Here is a 19,825-nt window from a genome sequence, read left to right on the forward strand (position 1 = left end):
TAAACCCTACTTTTCCCACCAGCCACCTCCTCCCTAGTCCCACCCATTTTTGTTTCTTACAAAAATGATATTAGGTTACATTTTGTTTCTCTCCTTTCTCTCTCAGATTTCAGACAAACCTTCGTAGACAGCGAAGAGAACTGAAACTGAAAGCTATAAAAAATGGCGACCAAAAATGCCAAAAAAGCCAATCTCTTTGATCATCACTCCCTCAAACACCTACTCGATGATCTATTTCTGAGGTAGAGAAGTAAGAGATATGTGGAACCAACGAGAAATGGCAGAACCCGTAGATAGGTCGGCAATGCCGGTCCATGTAGTACCGATTTGAAATCGATTTTGCATCTTTTGGTACTCCCGATGCCATTGATAAACAAGCAGCGAGAGTCATAGTCGATGCTTTGAGAAGATTTTAACGATGATTGAAAAACTAAATTGAAGAAAGAACAGAGAGATCGGTAGAGATATGAAGGATTTGAATCTGTTTCTGAGGTAATTCAATCTGCAATTTCATTCCCCCTTTTTTAGATCTTTTCCAGGTCAATTTTAATCTAGGCTTGAGCTTTTTCCTTGCAGATTGTCCCCAACCGTAATGAAGGATTTGAATATCAAGGATTTGAATCTGTTTCTAAGGTAATATGAAGGATTTGAATCTGTTTCGAGGCAATGCTATTTGGCTACATTTTAGTGTTTCTGAATATAAACCAGCTAAAAAAACTACAAACTTCTAAGAGTTGTAATGCGATACATTTTTTGTTTCGTCATTCATCTGTACTTCTTAGGGGAGAGAGGAATACTAGAGCATTAGAGATTTGGAGAAAAACTTTATTGATGTTTGATTCGTTGTTAGTTCATGTCTCTCTTGAAAGTGTCAAGCTGAAGAAAAAGAAGAAACACAAGAGAACAGAAAGGCCCAGGTTGGTAATTCTTTTGACATTTTTTTTCTAGCAACATTTGTTACATAAGTGTGCCATATTCAGATATTCCAATTCTGCAGATGGTAGCAAAACTGCATGGAATACTGAGACCATTTCTACTTCGGAGAATGAAATCTGATGTCGAGCTAATGCTCCCTCGGAAGAAAGAAATCATAATATATTGGTTATGATTGAAGGTAGCATTGTTTTTAATCTAATTGTTATATATAGATTCTATAACTTGTGTATCAACTTCTCTTGTTTTCATAAATATTATTTATATATTTAGATATATATCTCCATCCAAATCCCTCCCCTCTCACCCAAATCCCTCTCGCTCTCGCTCATAAAGGCCAAATTGCTCTCACTATAGCTCGTCCCTCCACTCTCGCTACTCTCGCTCTCACTCATGTCTCAACTCTCGCTCTCGCTCTTGCTCATACTTCCGCTCTCACTCATACCTCTGCTCTCGCTACTCTCGCTCTCGTTCATACCTCCGCTCTCGCTACTCTCGCTCTCGCTCATAACTCCGCTCTCGCTCTCGCACATAAATTTCATGGCTGAAAATACAATTAGCTACGTGTCATAGTTGTTTGTTCCACAATAGTCCATGTGTGCTCAATTTGAATTATGCCTTTTTTAGTTAATCCTACTGGTGGCCGCTTTATGTTTATTGTGTGGTGGTTTAATATTTGGCGATTGATCCTTGTTAACAAGAATTATTGGTACAGGAAGTTCACTCTGGAAAATTAATAGTCTTCAACACCATTGTTGTCCTCCTATTTCAAGGTATGCAGTTTAATATTGATCCAGAAACTTCTGTTGCTTTGGATTTCATACTGAAAACTAGTCCTTATGTTCTTGTAGGTTAGTTTTATGCCTAATATCCCCGTACAATCAAGTGTGTGAAGTGTTGAAGAGAGAGCTTGGCATGACACCGGATAAGGTATATTTACTTGGCTAAACCTGTTTCATATAACCAGATTATGCATTCATTCTGTTGAATGGAGATTACTTTTGCAATCTGACAGAAGCTTGTTATCTTGATTGTGTTACTGTTACATATGAGTTGGCACATCTGTTTTCTGTATTCTAATCACATTATAGCATGTTTCAATGTGCATGAAAGATTGAAGTTTCAATAACATTTGGCCTTTCATATGATTATATAAATGTGGCTATGGTTATAATATTAATTTTTCTCCTTGGATCAGAGTCTGCCTGAGGTTAAATTCTTAATCTCAGGCACATTACTTGTTAAGTTGAAGTTAAATTCTAAATCTTTCCAATTCTTCTGTAGTTGCTGGATGAGCTGAAGAAGAAGAATCTTGATAATGAAGTCCATCTCAACAACGTATATTACATCTCTTAATCTCTCAAACCCTCCAAAATTTGTAGACAAATAAAATTGTGTTGCCTTTACACGGAAGATTTTGTTGCCCTTGTAAAATCATAATCTTTGTATTACTTATAATTTGTGTTTTCAAGGCTTGAATTATTGTATGCCTTTTAAATTATAATTCTATAGCAGAATTTGTGGATTAAATGTAATAGATTTACAATGCGTACATGAATAATGTCATAGGCATAGTATTCAATGATGATGTATCATGTTATAATTTTTTATCGAAAAAATGGATTTGGCAAGGAAACTTTAAAAAACGGACAATAATTGATAAAACGGATAGATTCGGGCTTCAATGTCGGTTAAGAATTTTTTTAAAAAAAAACAGGCTTTAATGTCGGTTGCAACCGACAAGCTTTAATAACTAAAGACCTTTAATGTCGGTTGCAACTAACATTAAAGACCTCGGTTGCAACCGACATTGAACGTTGTGTTATTGGTGTTATTAAAGCCCTTTTTAATGTCGGTTTAAAACCAACATTAAAGGGCTTTAATAATACTATCTTTAATGTTGGTTGCCAACCGACATTAAAGCTCTTTAATGTTGGTTTAAAACCGACATTAAAACCCGAATTTCTTCTAGTGATCATAGATTCCCTATGAGATGATCTACTCCTACTATCCACCAGCTCGAAATGGCGGTTTATAAATATCTTTTTTTTTTTGGTCCCAGCAGGCCCTCGAAAAATTTTCAAATAGACTTTGATACCTCCCTAAACGAGCTATCTTAGTGCCTCAACTTTTGTTTGTTTAGATTAATTAATGTACTTAGATGTCTATATTTTTAGGAACCTGAGCATTCCATATATCTTAGAGCGCCATTAGGAACCCGAGCATTCCATGTATCTTAGAGCGCCATGGAAGTTTTAGGAGTTAATTTGGAGATTTTGGGAGCTTAATCGAACATTCGAAGCTTCAATAAAAAACGACGAGAACACCCCTAGGTGTAGTGCTGCACTACTTTACACGACACTCAATGGTAGAGAGGAACACAAGTTGTAGCACTTCGGTGCTACATTAGATTTTTCACCAACCATTCCACCCTTGCAGTACTGCTGGTAGTGTCGCGATGCAATGCTCGATGCCAGTCATAAAATCAGAACAAACAAGAAAGTGATGTGGCACCAAACAACGCTATGGCATGAAGTTTTCATAATGTGCAAGATGGACAATGCCATGACGCTATCATAGAGCGGCACGATGCTTGTTTTCTAAATTTGAAATGTGCAATTTAGGAAGATTCTTGGTGATCAAGTTTTCGATTTTCATATATTAGAGGGTTGATCAGTAGTCTACATTTTTTAGAAAAACCCCCACTTTTACCGCATGAATAAGCGAAAAAATAATAGAGAACTTAAGTGGAAAACTTTCAACTTGGAGAAAAATCACAACCTATCGAAAAGAAACCCATTATTGGAGAAGTTGTTAGAATCACACAGAATAATTCGGTCTACGAGAAAGAAATCCCAATACAAAAGCACTTTCCCAAAGCTTTTGACTACTCAAACCTCTTTTTCACTCTTAAATTAGAGAATATAAAAGGAGTATAATTAGAATTAACACACTAGGCTTAAAATGTTTCTATCTCGGACAACTTGAAACTAGAGTCATAGGCTCTTTTTATAGGCTTGGAGCCCATCCCCATTATTCAATTGGACCAATGTGGGACAACTGCACTTCTAATATTTTGTCAAAGCCCAAAAAATTCCACCTTGGCAAGATATTTGAAGAATCCACAACTTCTACAACATCTATTGTTTTCAATGACAATCATAATTCTCAATTAAATGAACTATAATTCACTCCAACATAAAGAGTATACCACATGGAATACCACCTCCCAAGATTTGTCTTTTTCGTCCGATGCCGATAAACCCTACTGAAATCTATGGTGCAACATCCACCTACATGGCTTACCTGGAAGTCCTTCAACCATTGACACAACTTTCACGACATATCTTGCATATTTGCCATGTCAATGCCCATGTACAAACTTGTGGAACCACTAACATCATATCCTTTATCATGGTAAAGAGAACATACCACAAGGATGATTTTCATCTTTTTCAGAGGAAGTTACTGTCTCCACTAACATGAAAGGCACCGTCAGAATTCGATCCAGAGCCATTTGGTGAATCTACTCTATTTTTCATATGCTCAGACTGTCTTTATACCCATCAGCCTATCTTATACTCGGAGACTCTCCTTTTTAAATCAATCCAGGGATCACTTTGGAAATACACTGGAATACCATCACTACTTAACTTGCACGTGCGTAATCTGGATTGTATCTCATCCTTGACTTGCACTTGCCACAAGCTGAAATTGATCCTTCCATCAAATTTCTCCAAATCATATGATAGGACCCTAATTATATGGCAATATCAAGAAAGAAAGAATATAGGAGAGGTGGTTGAATCAGTTAAGGATGTCTTCCAATGTCGTTGGGAGAGGTGGAGGTTTAAAAGAAGAAGGAAACGAAAAGTGAGGTAGAGAAGTTTGAATATCAATAGTGAGGAAAGAGAGCTCTCGAGAGTGGGAGTTCGGAAGGCACTGTCGTGGAGTAGCCATCACAGTGTGCCGCTCATCGTCTACGTCTGCTAGGCAATTGTGTAGTTAAGCTTAGTAATCTTGTAGCATTTGGTAGACAATCGTATAGCAAAAGGTAGGCAATTGCATATTAATTGGGTAAGCGATCGTGTAATAGTTTGTAGACGATCGTGTAGGAATTAATGAGCGATCCCAGAAGATTTAGTAAGCGATCGTTTAGTAATATTGGGCGATCGTTTAGTAATACTGGGCGATCGTGTAGAACTTGTAAATGATTGTTTAGCGTTTGGTAAGTGATTGGGTGATAACTGTAAGCAACCGATTAATCTTGTTTTATTCCTATAGTCTAATAAATAAGTTGTTCATCGTTCACTTGTTCTTTCTGGAAGATTGTACCTATTGTTACATTAATAAAGAATTCAAGAATCAGTGTCCAAACAAATTGGTACCCGAGCAATCACCTGTGCAAGTATGGATCAGAGAGATTTTGAAGAGAAACTGGAGTTACTAGAACAAGAGATATTTGAATACAGAGTTAAAATATAGAAAGTGTCAACCATGGAGGAGAAGTTGGCATCGATAGCGAAGAGCATTGAAAGATTGGAATTGCAGGCAGAGAAACATCAATAAATGTTCATTTCTTATGTTACGGAAATGACCAACGAAAAAACAAAGGTGACAGAAGAGGCAAAAGGATCAAATGCCAAAAAAGTGTGCAGAACAAACACAGTTAGGTGAAAACATCTGGTGAAGAAGTGAATGGCGATCGGAGTGAAATCAAGAAAGTAGAAATGTCGAAGTTTAGCGGAAGCAATCCAGACGCAATGCTAGACAGAGCAGATCGCTATTTTCAAATTTACAAGTTGACTGAATCTAAGAAGATGATGGGGGCAGATGTGAAATTTGACAGCATCACATTAGACTGGTTTCGGTCGGAGGAAGATAGAGAACTGTTCGAAGATTGGGAACACTTGAAGAAAAGGATGATAGCCCGATTCCGATCTCTAAGAAAGGGATTGATCTGTGGGAGATTTTTTTACTACTACGATCTGTGGAGTATGTTCATTTCGTGCCACTGAAACACCCTTTAAATGTTGGTATGGAAATAGATACATTTTGTTGAGAAATGATTAAACTGAACAGGGTGCCAATGTCTTTTGTCACGAACCAAGACAAGGAGGTTGTGAATTGCTTTTGGCATGAGTGGTTCCGACTGTCAGGAACCGAACTCCATCGCAGCTCAGTTTCTCTACCTCATTCGGATGGTCAGACAGAGGTGGTGAATCGCTACGTGGAAATGAATTTGAGGGGCTGCTGTGGTGAACGACCGAAAGAATGGATGAATTGGTGGCATTGGGCGAACTATTGGAGTAACACTATAGATGCTGCATTGCGCGATTTTAAGTAGCATTTGAGGTTGCTCAAGAGAAAATGAAGATGTTTGCTAACAATGAGCGACATGATGTTGATGATTGGGAATGGTTAAAGTTGTGGCTTTATTGCCAAATCTATGTTCCGCATAAGCAGAATGTGAAATTAGCTCCCTAGTATTATCTCTTTTTGTAGCTAACGTAGGAATTACACGAAAACATAGAAATCGGACTACCGCATAGATGATCGCATGCGGAGAAAAATCTCCAACGCAAAGGCGAACGCGTTCAATCAATGCATGCGTGTTGCGGTAATTGGCCACATGCATCCATCGCATTGGAGTTATGCTCGTTAAGCAATTGTGATCATTGTGTCGAAGTTGCGGTATTAAGCGAATGCAGTCACTGAACGATTGCGGCTACACGATAACGCATGATAAAGGGATCAATGCAAGATTGGAGGAATGGACGCATCAATGCATCTACCTCGGGGAAATCAAAAGATGATGTTGATATTTCACCTACCACGCCGTTAGCAGTAGAGATTCAGAAAGGACTAAACGCGCTGTGAATGTCAGAATCAGAGCAGTCCATTAATGCTGTCGATGATCCAAGCTCTATATAAAGAAGGCGATCAACAGAATTCCAACTTGTCCGGGGATTATCCCTGCAATCCAGACAAATGCATGAGAAAGATGCTTGAGAGTTCTTCACCTCCTTCTTCCATTCTGAGTGACGACCGGAGCTAGATCTTGAGAGAGTCAGCTCCACCACCCTTCCATGGCACCACCGACAACCTTGACGCACATCCACTGGAAGTAAGACATTGCTTCCAGCCGGTCATTTCATTTTCCCTTCTTTTCCTATATTGTATTGTATTACATTTTGTGATTAAGAAATTAATACATGATGTGCTCGATGCATTTCTGTGTTTCCTTCAATTTCATTTTCATCTCCTTTACTTAGCATCCTTAACTTTCATTGCATCACTTAGTGAGATTGCTAGAGTATCGCACACTTAGTCATGTGGACTAGAGATATGAACCATGTAGCAAACCATCGAGAGGTGTGCGTTGTTTGACTGTGTGAGAAAACCTTATTTTCTTGGTGTGAAGCTATAGCAATACCTGCCTATAGGCTAATGCAATACTTGTCTATGAGTAAAGTCAACAACAACCAACTGCCCGAGAAGGTAAGTGGTTAGTCACATTAAGTAATGTAAGTTATTGTTCACTAGAGATAGGAATAATCTTGTGTCAGCCAAGTTTGTGTGGTTACCTTGTCTTATGTATGCGCCCATCACACCTTTAGAGCTGCTCGGGAGAGAGTCTAAAGAAAGAACCTAAGACTCGAGAGAGCTAGGTTAGAATCGATGCTCGAGAGGGCTAGATTAGGTTTGCATAAGCAATAATAGGGACTTAGGAATAAGTTCCATTTGTTATTACACAGCGTATGCACCCTATAGAGAGGACAATGGTTGCGTCCAGGAAGTAGGATATGGTGGTTGTATGCGGTCATCTTTACATTTATGCATATACACCGCATATGTCCTAGATTTAGACTTTTAGTGTGTGTAGCATGATCGCATAGCTTGCATTGACTAAGATTTCCCTTGCGGTCACTCTTAAGAGTTGCAATGAAGTCATCTCCGTATTTTATCTATTTTCCCATTCATTTGTTTCATGTCAAGAGTTTTCGTGTCTCTACCTCTCTTTCATATTCTCATTGTGTTGTCTGTTACCTAGAAGTAGGAGTAGTGTTAGTATAGAAACCTTTCATCCATTCTTTTATTCAACCGCCACATGCACATTACCGCATCCATCTAGCTACAAGTCCCAGAGTTCGACCTCGGATCACTGGAGAAACTTGCGTTCGCGTTATACTTGACGTGAGCGTAAGAAAACTTGTGACGGGAACGCATGGTCATCACATACATTCGTTAACGCATAGTCATTCCAACGCATGACAATCAACGCATACTTTAAGAACATGCATCGCATATCGCGTTTCACTGGATTTTAGTTGTCGAGTAATTGACATCTAATTTTTTCATCATCAGAAAAGTTGTTACAATTACATAGAATAATTCGGCCTACGAGAAAGAAAAAAATCCACTATGTGATAACCACACAGAATAATTTTCTCCCCGATCCCAATTACAAGAGTACTCTCTCAAAGCTTTTGACTACTCACACCTTTATTTCATTCTTAAATTAAAGAATATAAAAGAAATTTAATTAAAGTTAACACACTAAGCTTAACGTATTTCTAACTCGAACAACTTGAAACTGGAAGCATAGGCTCATTTTATAAGCTTGAAGCCCGTGTCGATTCTTCAATTTAATTGATGTGGGTTAAACTGCCCTTCTAATATTTTTCCAAAGCCCAGCAAATTCCACATTGGCATTGTATTTGAAGAATCCACAACTTCTGCAACATCCATTGTCTTCATTGACAATCATAATTCTCAAGTTAGAGAACTATAATTCACTCCACCATAAAGAGTAGACAACTTGGAATACCACCTCCCAAGATGTTTCTTTTTCGTCAGATGCCAATAAACCATGTTGAAATTTATGGTACAACTTCCACCTACTTGGCGCACCTAGGAGTCCTTCAACCATGGACACAACTTCCACCACATAACTTGCATATCTGCTAAGTCAATGCCCGTGTGCAAACTTATGGAACCGCTAACATAACATCCTCTATCATGGTAAAGCGAATATACCATGAGGATGATTTTCATCCGCTTCAAAGGAAGTCACTGTCTCCTCTAACATGAAAGGCATCATCAGCAATCGATCAATAGCCATTTGACGAACCTACTTTATTTTTCATGTGCCCAAACTTTCTGTATGTCCAGCAGGCTATCTTTAGCTCAAAGACTCTCCTTTTTGAAACCTCAACTAGAATCAATCCGAAACTGCACTGGAACACCATCACCATAAGAGGAACACCATCACCACTTAATTTACACTTGCATAATCCGAATTATATCACATCCTTGACTTGCACTTGCAACAAGTCGAAGTTGATCCTTCCATTAAATTTCTCCACATCAAACTTTACCGAACTTATAAAGCTTGATATACATCTGCTTCACTCCTAGCAAATTAGTAAATACTAAACAACTCACAATATTTATAGACACCACAACCTATTTCAAGAATTATTTTCTTATGTGGAAGCTCAGACATAGCTACAACCATAGAGCACACTCAGACATTCAAGAAACTAGAACCTAGCGCTCTAATACCACTTGTTGGGAAAAATCTCCCACAAGTAAAACTGAAAACACAATAACTTATGTAGAAAACTCCCAACTTGGAGAAGAACCACGACCTACCATAAATAAATCTACTATGGGAAATATTGTTACAATCACATAAAACAATTCGGCCTACCAGAAAGAAATTCACTATGTCAAAATTTGTTATAATCACACAAAATAATTCTCTCCCCAATCCCAATTATAAGAGCACTCTTTCAATGCTTTTGACTACTCACATCATTTTTTCACTCTTAAATTAAAGAATAAAAAAGGAATTTAATTGGAGTTAGCACACTAAGCTTAAAGTGTTTCTAACTTGGACAACTTTAAAGACATAGGCATTTTTTATAGATTTGGAGCCCATCCCCATTCTTCAAAATAACCGATGTGGGACAAACTGCACTTCTAATACTTTGCCAAAAACTATCACAAATAACGAAATTATAGAGCCCTAGAGCGAGTGTTATCTACAATGAAGTTAGAAACTGTGAGGAAATAATTTTGGAGTTCGTTGGTGATCTCAAGGTCCTAACTAAGGCAAAATTGGCAAGTTCCAATGACAAAAAACCACTAAGATAGTAGAGTTTTCTCGGTCTATTTCTTTCTTTTTATCTTTGCGTTTGCAAATCTATATGAGAATATGTATTTGAGAACCATGAGTAGCTAAACTCTTTATTTTTAGGGTGTTGCTAAATTTACTTATGAAATTAGGATAGTATTTACTACTTTCAGGGGTGTTCTTGAACTTTAGGGTTTTCAATGTTATTGTGCTTGATTTTTATTGATTGGCTTTGAATTAATGTTAGATTAAACGTTCAATTCAATAGGTTACATGTTTAATCAGATCTATAATATTGAATTATTATTTAATCTTTCATGCAAATACTTAGGATAATAGTCAAAGTTTATGATGACAATGCTTTGGGCCATATATCATAATGTGGTTTCAATAAGTTAGTTATCATTCCCGATTGTACAAGAAAAGATTATTTTTGATAGAAAATAATCTGGATCCTATTTAAGAGACTTAGTATATTGTTCATAGAAAATTCCATGTGTAATCTAAACATGATTTAATGAAGTTTGTAATGAAATCAACACCCTAGAACAATAGATCTCTTGAATTTTTTCTCACTTGTCTTTACTTTCAATCATTATTTCCAAAATCCTCAAATTTAAATTTGGTTTCCAATCTTTAGCTAAAATTGTTACAATTCTAAAGTAATTAAGCAACAAACTGCTACATTTGATATCTAATGATAATACTTGGTCTTTTATGTCATTTTTACTATATTATAACTTAACCACATGTGTTTGCGTGATCGTATCATTTTTGTTTGCATTTAAAGATTTTTCAACATCAAGATTCGAGTTTTGATGACCAACTAAGCCTGAAACACCAATTTTGAGGTTTGTTGGGCAATGTCTTTATGAATTTTGTGAGATTTTGAATGAAATTTTCATGGATTTCTCTGATTTACATGTTTCTGTTCTTTTTTTTCCCTAATATGTGTGCAATGTTTGTTCGTTAATGTGATAAATTAGTCATCTAAGAACATAGTTTGATTTATCTGTAATTATAATGAAAGCATACTTAATTTAAGTAGCAAGTAGGTTGAGTAATAGTTATAGCTCAATCTCTTACATTACCAAGGTTATCATAATGACAGATAACGAGATCTAAGGAATAGAAAAACACTAGGTTCGATTTGGGAAGTTTAATTTATCATCTTTATCAATCCAAGAGGTTGAAGTGATTAGCTAGGTAATATGGAATCCATAACCCATATTTAGTTAAGTTAGAATTTGATTTTCACCAGTTGATTTTCTATCAAGGGAGTCTGACCGACGCTACTAGATCATTTGATGAGGAGTTTTATTATATACCTCGATTGAGATGATAAATCAATGAACTATCCATAAATAGCCCATTCAGATGTTCATTATAGTAATGAACCAATCCATAATGAATTAGGCTTAGGGATCCCTATAATTTAATTTCAGACACCTTAGTTAATATATTGCCATCTTGATTGTTTTAATTCTTGATAGTTAGTACTTAAGTGAGGGGAAAAAGAAATTGTAGTTTCATTTAAAATCAATCTACATTGTTAGGGTGTAACTGGAAGCGCTTTGAACTAACTCATGCATGAATAGATCTAGAGTCAATTTTAAATTGTGCTTCACTTATTGATTATGAGTTGTTTGCACTGTTGATCGCAAGTTTAATTCTAGAGACTATTGAAACTTAAGTAACAAACCATGAAAACTAACTGAACATTATCTTGTGTGATTGTGTGTTTTATTCTACCTTTTTTGAGGACAATCAAGAATTAAGTTGGAGTTATGATAATGCTTAAAATATGCTATCTCATTGATAGCACAATTTAACACTGCTTAGTTCGAGATTGTTCTTTGATTTTATGTGTTTATTTGGTTATTTTATAGATTGTGAGTACCTAGGAGGCAAAATAAGGAGTTAGTCACAAATTGGAACTAAAATAGTAAAAAAAAAAATTGGCACTTAATTGCATCAACTGTGAAAGAGAAAGCAAACATTATGGAAATGCCCCTGAACACGGCGTTTCAACCCTCCCCTTTATGCTACCTTTATGCTAGAAGGAAGTAGCATACAAAGGAAGGTGAGTTGCGACGCTGCATTGGAGCTTTGGAATGCTTCACAGTTTTATAGACAAGAAGGCATGTGCTGATTGCTAAGCATAACGTTCAACGTCGCATCGCTAAAGCATTACGTTGTGGCAAACTTAAAGCTAGCATAGCCACGTTATTCCTCAACAATATAACGCTCTACCAATTTTATAAATACTTTCCTCTTTGTCGAATTAGGTTACGATCGGGATACCAGCTGACTCCTACATGATTTCTCTCCACTGTTCTTTTATTTTTAGTCTTAGAATGTATCAAGACAATTTCTAGACATTTATCACGAATATTATGGGCTAAGGTACTTGTTTCTAGCTTGGGTTTTAGGATTCGTCTACCTATTTCGATGTATTTGTGAGTTTTTGAACCAAATTACTATAATTGTTAGATTCAATTCTATTTTTAATAGATTATTATTATATTATTAGATGCTTGTGAATTTTATAATTGTAACTTTTGATTAACATTTGATATGTGACAAATAATCTTGTGTTAATCACCTAGAAGCAATAGATTTGGTTAGCTTGCAAATCAATTTAGATGTGTACTATTCTAATAAACTTAGAATTAAATCAACCGAATATTTAACTAGGGGCTTGAAAATTAGATATTCAACATAACTTTGCCCTAGACCTTGATGCAATTAGGCCAAATTGAATTTGCATGTTATTCATCCATTTGAATTGGACTAATTTATTGATTTGGATGAATTAATTGTCTTTTCCAATTAATTTTATTAGGTATAAACAATTACATGATTCTGGTAATGAGTATTCTTTTATAAAATATATTGAATAGGAGACATCCTTAATAAACCAAGCTAGGCTTTTCGCATAGACTTTCGACACTATAGTTTCTTTTTTATTTTATGCAATTTAATTTTCTCTTGCATCCAAAAAATTTAAAAAACCCCCTTTAGTTACCTTTGGACTATAAACACTCTGATAGGGAAATTCGGGGGCTCACTTAGATCAACCCATGGCACCACTTCAACATTAATTTTAGTGGAAATGGTTAAAATTATTTGGTCCACATTTATACTACGAAATCCACCCAACCACTCAATTTTCTTAACTCGAGATTATTCTGAGATTTTATGTATTTTTTTGATGATTTTATAGGTTCCAAGCACCTAAAAAGTAGAAAGGAGTGTTAACGATAACAAAGGAGCTAAAATGGACCAAAACAGAGCTAAAATAGAACAACTAAGCAAGAAAAGGCCAAATTACCAAAATGCCCTAGGGCCAAGGCACCACGCAACACTGGAGCATTATGCGCCGCGCTTAAGAATAGTAGCTGAATATGCTTTTTAGCTAACTCTTTCATTTTATTTTTCTCATGAGTTTCATTCAGAGTTAGCTAGTCAGTATCTACCACTAGTCACGCCATGTGTCACATAACACCTGTATGTGATGCACTTTGTGTGTTGCGGCAATATTTATTTAAGACAAACTGATGTTATTTTGGTTGTCTCTGCATTTGGCTTATCTTGTTGAGAATTGTTCTCTTGAAATGATGTTTATGCAAAATACTTTCCCTATGTCGAAAATCTTATATGAAGTATTGGTGTAGATCTTTTCCTTCTTCGTACGCAAGCAGTTTTGGATGTTAGGGTTGCTCTTCTATGTAATTATTGTGCTTATTTAAAGACACTTAGTCTTTGGATTAGGATTAATCAATTGGGTGAAAATATTTGGAGTGTCATTTGTCTTGTGAAGTTTTTTTATCGCAAATGTTTTCTCTGTCAATCTTCGAAGGCATTGAAGATTGTGTTGCTGTGAGGTTGGAGACATACTCCAAACCATTCATGTTTTTCATCAATATTCTTCTTGAGAAGGGATTCTCAAGCTTAGAGGGAATCTAAACAAAATAAGTGAAATGGTCTTTGCTTTAGAGGGAAAGATAAAATTAAAGTGAGAGGGAGTCTCACCAATTAAAGGGGAAGTTGAGTCTAGCTAAGAGGGAGTCCAAGTCATAGGGGAGCCTAAGATATTCTTTACTAATATCATTGCTTAGGAGGAGCCTAAGTATTCGACAGAGGGAGTCTCACGTCTAGGAGGAACCTAAGTGAACAGTTGAGTGGTTAAGCTCTATAAAGGTCACTACAGTTGTGTAGTCATTACATATAAGTACTATGTTGTAATTATTTATCATCAATATTAGTGAAGTTATCTTTCCTGACCATACTGCCTCTATACGTAGGTATTATTCATTGAACTAGATTAACAATATCTGGTGTTCTTTCTATTTGTTATTTTTTATTGTTGAATATTCTGTAAAATGTTATGACATTATTCATAACATCATTTGACGTGTGATAGGTACTTCCATATTATTTTTAGTTGCTATCAGAGCAGGTCATCATTATCTTTTGTATTACTAGGAATGATTAAAAGAAGGCAACCCTACCTTGCATCCACCCATGTTGGATGGCACAAATTATGCTTATTGGAAGGAAAGGATGGTAGCTTTTCTGAACACCATTAACAACAAATCTTGGAAGTTTGTTATTGTTGGTTGATCTAACCCTCAAATTACCAACGAGAAAGGTGAGAAAGAACTCAAACCGGAAGTAGAATAGTCTGAAGTTGATGATGAAGCCACTGGGGAACTCTCGTGTTTTAAATATCATATTCAATTTCATTGACAAAAATATCTTTTGGTTGCTCAGTATGAGTGTTTCTGCTAAAAAAAAAAAAAAAAAAGCTTGAAATGTTCTTGTTGTGGCTCACGAAGGAACATCAAATGTCAAAATGTCAAGACTTCAGTTGTTAGCCACAAAATTTGAAAATTTTAAGATTCAGGAAGATAAGATCATAGTTGAGTTTAACGTGAGAATACTTGATCTTGCTAATGAATCCTTTGCTCTGGGAGAAAAAAACTCTTAAGAGAAACTGATCAGAAAAATTCACAGATCACTCTTCAAGAAGTTTAACGTAAAAGTCGCTGTAATTAAAGAAGCTCATGACCTCTTTGTACTCTAATCACCTTTTAAATGTCTTTGATTGACAGGAATGGAAAAAAGAGTAGAGGCATTGTCGTACAATCTGCTGTTGAAGAGAAAGAACGATAACGTATAGAAGATTCCAAGGGAAATCTTGTTGATGCAGTTTCACTTATGTCAAAACAATTCTCACGTGTACTTAAGAAATTTATAGAAGACCAAGCATCTTTCCTTCATGAAATTCTAAGGCACGAGGCAACAGAAGTTTCGGTTCACAAAAGATTTAGAAGACAAAGTATGATCTTTGAATAAAGAGAAATTTGTTTGATGTTGAGAGTGTGAGGGTTTTGGTCACTTTCAAGTTGAATGTCCAACCTTCTTAAAGCGGCAAAACAAAGGGTATATACTGACTCTGTCTGATGAGGAGTCTAATGAGGGCTGTGAATCTGATAGGGATGTAAAAGTTTTAGTTAGTTGCATTCTACTGACAGCTCATAAGAAAAATTCCAAAAACATTATTTTCTTGTTTTCATTAGTGAAGATGAAGCTCCTGATTAATCTATTACTACTACCTATCGTGACATGCACAAAAAATGGTTTGAAGATGGCAAGGTTCTAGATATACAAAATTCCAAAATAGTCTTTGATTGGTGACAATGCAAGACTAATGTTAGTTATATCTTATCTAAAATGGGAACTGAATAACATCAAGGCTGAGAAAGAAACACTGTGCAAGTATATTCGAATTCTTAATTCAGGAATATATAACCTTTATCAGATTCTCTCTGTTGGTGAAAAGTCAAGAGATGTTCGAGGCATTGGATGTTCAGGATCCAGAAATTCAAATGGGAGGTAGATAACTGACAAAGAGAAGCAGCAAATTGTTTTTGACAAAGAACAAGAACCATGGAATAATAACCATCCTGTCTTTCAAGGGTAATTGAGAACTTCATCTGTTTTTCACCATTCTTTCTTCGGTGTAATTTAAGTTTTTATTGAATGGAATTTGATAAGTTGAACTGACAACTCAACTTTTTTATATTTTTTGTAAGCACATTTTACACGGTGTCTTTGCATAAGTGTATAATAGATTGCAAAAATTAGGAGTCCTTGATTTAGCTAAGACTTTTTCTCAACTTGAACTTGTATGCCTTAATTTAATGTCGCCCAATTGAATCAGGCTAAGAATCTAGGTTTTCCAATACATGTGGTGTCATAATAAAGTAACCCAATTATGAATGCAAATTAGGAATAAACATGAATCTCAATCTCACTTAGAAGGAAGTGTTTGAGACTAGTTTAGGGTCAATTGGATTAAAACTCTTAATTGGCTAATAAGGCTACTAGGTTTTACTAATAGGTTTTGGAGTTCATGATTTTGCATTACTTTTTGTCTCCAATTTTACATATTATGCATGGTATCTTGAATTGTTTCTTTCACAACAAAGCCCCCTCCCCCCTGTCCCCCCTTTGCATGAATTCTTGAATGGGCTTTTCTAGTTGCAGTTTTCCCGAGGACTCGACCTCGTATTTACTACTTGTACGAACCTTTGTAGTGTAGGTTCTAGGCTCAGTGTGAACACACATTATTTACTTTGTCAGAAGTTGCAGGCGACATCGATTTAATTTGGCTAACAAATTGGCGCCATTATGAGAGAAACTTGGCAACTAGGTTTAGACAAATCTTGAACTCTAAATAAATTCTCTTTTTTTTTTTTAAAGAAAAAAGAAATTGTGTGTGATTATCCTTCCTTTGGTGTATGACCCGCTTAATTATTTGCATAAATCACTTGAGAGGAAAATCAAATCTGAAGACAGAGAAGAAGAGAAATACTACAAGAAGAGGATCATCAAGCTTTCGACGATCAAAAAGAAGAAGAGGATAAAGCTACCGTCAACGAAGTCGAAAAGAAAATTGTTAGAGAGTTAGCTGAGCCGAACATAGCTCAACAACCCCTAGATAGATCTTTAAGAGAGTGTATATTCTACGTTAATTCCATCAAAATTGTGTTATTTATTTGCTTTTAGTGTTCACTTTGTAGGTAAAACAGTCTCAAGAGTGATTAGGAGTCATTTCAAGAAAATTGGGCTAAAAAGGATAAAAAATAACCAAGAAGTCAACAAAATTGAAGAGAATCAAAGTAATTACCAAAGTGTAATCAGACCCAACGTCATGACCCTCCCAGAAGCGTTGAGTAACGCTTAAAGATAGAAAGCACCCATTTGCTTCAAAACAAGGCAGCGTTGCAACGCTTTGGAGTTTGACAGAATTGTCCACATGCACATGCGTTCCCCTTGCGCAACAGAGCGTCACCGCAGCGTCAAGACCCTTGCCTAAGGCTTCTTGGCTTTTTTATAATTCAGCACTGCGACACTACACCTATGACTATAAAAAAATATATATATTTTAGGCAGAAAGAGGAGGCAAATTCTTCAATGACGAGTTTCTCTCTTCACCAGTTCAACTCTTTGGTAACTTTGTCTCTAATTAGTTAGATTTTATTTTTCTTTCTTTGATTGTAAACATTCTAATGGATTTTTTCATAGATTTGTCAATGGATTTGTGAAGCAACTTCATCAATCTTTTTTCTAGTTTCAAGAATTCTTGTAATCTTCTTGAGTTTTATTCTTTTTTTTTTTATAAATTGCATTTTGAAATTATGGATTCTTGGATCGGTTTGAAGTTCTAAAAGCATGTTTAGGAAATTTTTGTCTTTTAAGCATGTTAAGCCAAGATTCTTAGTTATGCTACAATTGATTGGATATGTTGCTAGGATGTATTCATGTATAAGAATGTCTCGATAGAGTCTACCAAGTGGCATTGATTAATTTTGTATTTGATGGCTATTCGTAGAATACATAAATTACTAAATTGAAGGAAAAATTCGGTTAATTGAATATGGCTATCATGACAACTTGACGTAATTGAATTCTAGAATTTAATGCATATGTTTCCTATTCTATATGGATGCTCTCGAACCCAATAGGACTAGAGGCATATAGATTGATTAGGGTTAGGCCTTTCCAACTTTAATCAATATTTAGAACGCTTTCTTGATTTGATTTTGGTCAACTATCCGATTTTGTAGTGGTTAGCCTAATCGAGTCAAACGAGTAATTGTATGCCTAATTCGTTTGCATGATTAATTTGTAGAAATCAATGAGAGAGATTGCATTCAATGTCTAACTTGAACTAGAAACAAGATTGAACAATACTTGTTTGTAATTATAATTCCTCTTTTTATTTTCAAGTGTGTTTCTTGCTTTATCAAAACCCCCATTTTTATTGCTTTCATAGTTTAATTTAGCTTAAGAAAAGATTAAAGAAGCCTTCCCTATGGATCGACCACGTGTTTGCCACTCATGCTACTTAATAGTATAAGATGTAGGTTTCAATGATTTATAATTTTTTTTTTGTCTCGATTAGAGTCGAACTAACGGCATCAATTCGAGCATAAGCACCTAATGTCATTTTTCTAGAGACTATTGTGGCCTTCGAGCTCAAGCCTAGTCTATAGATTCGACAGTGAGAGGAGCTCTTGCGAACAAGACACTAACGAAGCCTCAAAAGTTGATTTCGCACACGGCAGAAAATGACAAACTTTGGAACCAGAGATACTGAGTTTGACCCATCTACAATACACGAGGACATCCTCTACTTGTAAAAGGACTCCATCCAACTGTCACAAGAAACCAAGTCTTTGTAATAGAAGACGAGGAAGGGATTTGCAAATTTGGGTACTCAAGATACCCAGTCAGCAACAGTGGTGAGCCATCTTTAGGGCAAGGCTTTCGGGAAGTTACTTGTTCAACCTGACCATGCTAATATTAGCGTTATCATATTAATGATCAAGAAGGAGCTTCCATTTCCCACCACCTACTTAATTTCCCTACACCACCTGTTTCTCCTTATGTTAAGTCTTATTAAGAAATAAGACAAGAAGAGTAGAATGAAGCAAAATCAGAGGCACCACCACCGACCCCCAATATATAAGGGATTGAGCTTAAGGCTCACCCTAATCATCTGAAGTACGTGCATCAAGGACTTTTCAAGATTGCTTTCCCTCTATCCACCTTATTACAAAAAGATGTCCAATTTTATTTTGACATAGAGAGCCAGAAAGTTTTTGACACATTGAAGGAGAAATTGACTACCACCCCAATTCTACAACCTCCACGATGGGAAATTTTGTTCGAAATTATATGCGATGCTAGCAACCTAGCAATTAGAGCAGTTTTGGGGTAGAGGGTCTATAAAAAAAAGCCATATCATTTGTTTTGCGTCAAAAACACTAAATTCGATTTAAGTCAACTACACAATTATTGAAAAGGAGTTTCTTGCTATTGTCTTTGTGTTGGATAAATTATGTTCTTACATTCTTGGTTTTTCTGTTACAATCTATAATGATCACTCTGCTTTCAGGTATCTTATGACCAAGAAGGTGTCCAAACCTCGACTTGTTAGGTGGATTCTTCTCCTTCAAAAATTCAACATAATAATCAAGGAGGAAGGGAGCAGAGAATTTAGTAGTAGATCATCCGAGGAGAATAGTGCAAGAAGAAGATTTAACACTAATGAGAGAGAACTTGCTTGACGAGCAATTATTCCAGGTAACCACTTCCATACCCATGGTATGTAAACATGGTAAACTTCCTATTCACCGGTAAGTTCCCTCATGACATGCCTTCTTCTAGGAGAGC

The 19,825-nt window shown here is 36.0% G+C and overlaps 1 long non-coding RNA gene across 3 annotated transcripts; it reads left to right on the forward strand.

Moving 5' to 3' along the window:
* The first annotated feature begins 578 nt into the window (after positions 1-578).
* On the forward strand, positions 579-2,358 carry LOC120089409. 3 transcript variants are annotated; one of them, XR_005485167.1, is made up of 6 exons: positions 579-633; positions 783-917; positions 998-1,114; positions 1,649-1,706; positions 1,785-1,863; positions 2,218-2,358. It is a non-coding gene; the product is annotated as an uncharacterized LOC120089409 (long non-coding RNA). The 3 variants fall into 3 exon arrangements; XR_005485166.1 differs by having other exon boundaries at positions 1,005-1,114; XR_005485165.1 differs by lacking the exons at positions 579-633; positions 783-917 and having other exon boundaries at positions 959-1,114.
* The last annotated feature ends 17,467 nt before the right edge of the window (positions 2,359-19,825 follow it).

Source organism: Benincasa hispida, chromosome 10 (assembly GCF_009727055.1).
Source record: "Benincasa hispida cultivar B227 chromosome 10, ASM972705v1, whole genome shotgun sequence".
Taxonomy (NCBI): Eukaryota; Viridiplantae; Streptophyta; class Magnoliopsida; order Cucurbitales; family Cucurbitaceae; genus Benincasa; species Benincasa hispida.